A 5,160-nucleotide genomic window follows, 5' to 3' on the forward strand; every position below is an offset into this window, starting at 1 on the left:
TCATTTCGTTTTTCCTACCTTCCAGATAAGATTTATTAAGATATCCAATCATAGAATTATTCCCCACTTTCTGATACCATCCAAGCCAGAGCAAAGCTCTGCTTTTTAAAACCCTCTTCCAAATCACCTAACACAAAACCTAGATCTTAAAATACGTCTTTCTCACACTTTTTCAATAAGCTGCCCAGAATCAACATGGCTTTCCCTCACTGCAACAGCAGTAAAAGCAAGGGTTGTGTCTCTGGTGCTATTGGGCTGGATTGGTAGTGCCACTGGGTCTTCAAACAGACAGCTTTGTCTCGATGGTGCCTTTCAGCTCTAAGATTTTCTGATCATCTAGTCATAGTGAAGCTGTCAAGTTAAACCACTCTTAAATAGTTAGTTGTGATATTTTTTGGCGCGTAAGATCTCCATGCCCTGAAATTAAATAACTGTATAACCATGAGCAAATTATTTAACCTCTTAAGTTTTAATTATTTCAACTGTAAAGTCTGGAAAATAATACCTATCTGTGAGAATTCGGCAACAGTTAAGTGAGATATTGTGTAAGAGTATTTAGCACTGTTCCTGGTCTGTAGTAATTGCTCAATAAGTGGTACTTGAATTGGCTGTTAATGCTTGTTATGTTTTGGTATTATTGTAATTGTGTTCGATATATATATACATATTGTAACTGTAATTATACTGTAATTATATATTGTAATTATATTATTGTAATTATATACAGTTATTGTAATATATATTGTGTAGTTCTCTTTGGAAAACATTTTTCTATGATTTACTTGAGTACATGGATTTATAGTCTCTCCAATGTCTAAATTGACTAATTGCTGATTCATGCTGTCTAAGTAGCAGTTCCCCAGATATACATGTTCACAAAAAAAGACACATTATCATCTAGAAATTAGCCTAAGAGCCCCATTAGTTTGTTAAGGTAGAATTGTCCGAGGTTCTTTGGCAAAGTGGATCCTGGAAGTAAAGAGAATTGATACATACTTTGCAAAAGAAAAAAAAAATAGCAAAACATTTTAAAAGACATTCTTTTGAAGAATATAACATATTCTTTTTTTTAAGATTTTATTTTAGAGAATGAGTGAGCATGAGGGGGGCGGGGGCGTGGGGGGGAGGGGGTGCAGGGAGAGGAAGGAGAGAGGGAGAGGGACAAGCAGACTCATGCTGAGCACAGAACCCATAGCGGAGCTCAATCTTAGGACCCTGAGATCATGACCTGAGCCAAAATCAAGAGTCAGAAGCTTAACCAACTGAGCCACCCAGGTGCCCAGAATATACCATATTCTTAACAGCATTTTTACAAGCCATAGTTATAACTGAATTCAGTTTGGGAATTACAGGCTACATATATCATAAGGACTATTTTTTTTGTTTTGTTTTCCCATCATAATAACACTGTCATAACAAATATTTATTTTATTATCCCTTTTTCACATTTAAAAATGGAGAATTTTACCAATGTATATGTAAGATTTAAAGTGCTTTTATCTGTATATACCTTGAAACTAAACTGTATAAACATTGTGCTAAAATTCTTATTCCAAACACTTACCAGAACTTGAGTGCTGCTCTCAACTATGATTATTGTGGTATTATTTTCAACTTGAATGGTCATTTCTTTTTTCCTTTTTTTTTTTTTAAATTCAGTATAGTTGACACACAATGTTACATTAGTTTCAGGTGTACAACTTAGTGATTTTGACAAGTTTATACACTATGGTATGTTCACCACAAGTAGAGCTGCCATCTGTCCCATTACATCACTATTACAATATCATTGACTGTATTCCTTATGTTCTGCTTTTTATTTCCATGACTTACTCATTCCATAACTGGAGGCCTATATCTCCCTCTCTCCTTCACCAATTTTGCCTAATCTCCCTCCCCTTTGATGATCATCAGTTCTCTGTATTTATAGTTCTGATTCTGCTTTTTGTTTGTTCATTTTTTTAGATTCTTCTTATGAGTGGAATCATATGGTATTTGTATTCTTTAGTCTGACTTATTTTATTTAGCCTAATACCCACTACATCCATCCATGTTGTCTCAAATGACACAATCTCATTTTTTATGGCTGTGTAATATTCCATCATATACACAACATATATACACACTGTATAATGTATGTATGGCTGTATGTAATATATATGGCTGTGTAATATTCCATCATATATACACACACACATACCACCTTTTCTTCAGCCATTTGTCTGCTGATGAACATTTAGGTTGCCTCCATGTCTCAGCTATTGTAAATAATGCTGCAGTAAACATAGGGATGCATATATCTTTTCAGTTTTTCCTTTTTTTCCCCTAGGTAAATACCCAATAATGTAGTTATCAGAACATATAATACTTCTATTTTTAATTTTTTGAGGAACATCTGCTGTGTTTTCCACAGTGGCTGTACCAATTTATATTCCTATCAACAGTGCATGAGAGTTTCTATTTATCAACATCATTACCAACACTTGTTTCTTGTGGTTTTGATTTTAGCCATTCTGACAGGTGCGAAGTGATATCTCATTGTGGTTTTGATTTGTGTTTCCTTGATGATGAGTGATGTTGAGCATCTTTTCATGTGTCTGTTGGCCATTTGTATGTTTTCTTCGGGAAAATGTCTATTCAGGTCCTCTGCCCATTTTTAAAAATGGATTGTTTGGTTTTTGGTGTTGTATCAGTTCTTTATATATTTGGGATACTAACCCTTTATCAGTTATATCATTTGCAAATATCTTCTCCCATTAAGAAGGTTGTCTTTTTTTTTTTTTTTTTTTTTTTTTACAGTGGGGGAATATATCTTTTCAAGTATTTTTTTATTATTATGTTAAGTTAGCCACCATACAGTACATCATTAGTTTTTGATGAAGTGTTCAATGATTCATTAGTTGCATATAACAGTCAGTGCTCATCACAACATGTGCCCTCCTTAATATCCATCACTGGGCTACCTCATCCTCTTGCCCCCTCCCCTCTGGGAATGCAAGCTGGTACAGCCACTTTGGAAAACTGTATGGAGGTTCCTCAAAAAGTTAAAAATAGAGCTACCCTATAACCCAGTAATTGCACTATGAGGTATTTACCCCAAAGATACAGATGTAGTGAAAAGAAGGGGCATATGCACCCCAATGTTCATGGCAGCAATGTTCCCAATAGCCAAATTGTGGAAGGAGCTGAGATGCCCTTCAACAGATGTCTTTTTGTTTTCTTGATGGTTTCCTTTGCTGTGCAAAAGCTTTTTACTTTGATGTAGTCCCAATAGTTTATTTTTGCCTTTGTTTTCCTTGCCTTAGGAAATATACCTAGAAAATAACGCTATGGCTTATGTCAGAGAAATTACTGCCTGTGCTCTCTCTCAGGATTTTTATGGTTTCAGGTTTCACATTTAGGTCCTTAATCCATTTTAAGTTTATGTTTGTGTATGGTGTTAGAAATTTCATTCTTTTACATGTAACTGTCCAGTTTTTTCAGCACCATTTATTGAAAAGACGATCTTTCCTCATTGCATAATCTTGCCTCCTTTGTTGTAGATTAATTGACCATACAATTGTGGATTTGTTTCTGGGCTCTCTATTCCAATCCATTGATATATGTCAGTTTTTGTGCCAACACCATACTGTTTTGATTACTACAGCTTTGTAGTATATCTTGAAATCTGGAATTGTGATACATCCAGCTTTGTTCTTACTCAGGATTGCTTTGGTTATTTGGGTCTTTTGTGGTTCCATACAAATTTTAGTATTACTTGTTCAACTTTTGTGAAAAATGCTGTTGGTATTTTAATAGGAGTTGCTTTGAATCTGCAGATTGCTTTAGGTAATATGGACATTTTAACAATATCTGTTCTTCCAATGCATGAGCATGGAATATCTTTCCATTTGTGTTGTCCTCAATTTCTTTCATCAGTGTTTTAAAGTTTTCAGAGTACAGGTCTATCAGCACAGTTAAGTTTATTCCTGGGTATTTTGTTCTTTTTAAGACTATTGTAAATGGTGGCTTTTTAAATTTTATTTCTCTTCCTGCAACTTTGTTGTTGTGTATAGAAATGCTACTGATTTGTGGGTATCCTGTCACTTGGCTGAATTCATTTATTGCTTCTAGTAGCTTCATGGTGGAGTCCATGGGATTTTCTATGTATAGTATCATGACCTTTGCAAACAGTGACAGTTCAACTTCTTTATCAACATAGATGCCACTTATTCCTTTTTCTTGCCTCATTGCTGTGGCTAGGACTTCCAGTACAATGTTGAACAAAAGTGGTGAGACTGGACATCCTTGCCTTGTTTCCAACCTTAGAGGAAAAGCTCTTAGTTTTCCTCCATTGAGTATGATGTTGATTGTGGATTTTTCATATATGGCCTATATTATGTTGAGAGATGTTCCCTCTAAACCCACATTGTTGATATTTTTTACCATGAAAAGATGCTGAATCATGTCAGTGTTTTTTCTGCATCTGTTGAGATGGTCATATGATTTTTATCCTTTGTTTTATTGACGTGGTATATGATATTGATTTGTGAATATTGAACCATCCTTGTACTTCTGGAATAAATCCCACCTGATTATAGTGAGTGATCTTTTTAATGTATTGTTGTATGCCATTTGCTAATATTTTTTGTTGAGGATCTATGTTCATCAGGGATATTGGCCTGTAGTTTCGTTTTTTGTGGAGTCTTTTTCTGGTTTTGGTATCAAGGCAATGCTGGCCTCATAGAACGTATATGGAAGTTTTCCTTTTCTGTGTTTTTGGAACAGTTTGAGGAGAGGGGCACCTAGGTGGCTCAGTTGGTTAAGCGTTTGCCTTTGGCTCAGGTCATGATCCCAGGTTCCTGGGATTGAGCCCCGCATCGGGCTCCCTGCTCAGCAGGGAGCCTGCTTCTCCCTGTGCCTGCTCCTCCCCCTGCTTGTGCTCTCTCTTTCTTTCTCTGTCAAATAAATAAATAAAATATTTTAAAAATAAAATAATAAAAAATTTTTAATAAGGAATAGTTTGAGGAGAATAAGTATTAACTCTTCTTTAAATGAGAGAATTCACCTGTGAAGCCATCTAGCCCTGGACTTGTATTTTTTGGTAGGTTTTTGATTACTTATCCAATTTCATTACTTGTAATTGGTCTGTTCAGATATTCTATTTCTTCCTGGTTCAGT

The sequence above is a fragment of the Halichoerus grypus genome, chromosome 3, assembly GCF_964656455.1.
Source record: "Halichoerus grypus chromosome 3, mHalGry1.hap1.1, whole genome shotgun sequence".
Classification (NCBI taxonomy): Eukaryota; Metazoa; Chordata; class Mammalia; order Carnivora; family Phocidae; genus Halichoerus; species Halichoerus grypus.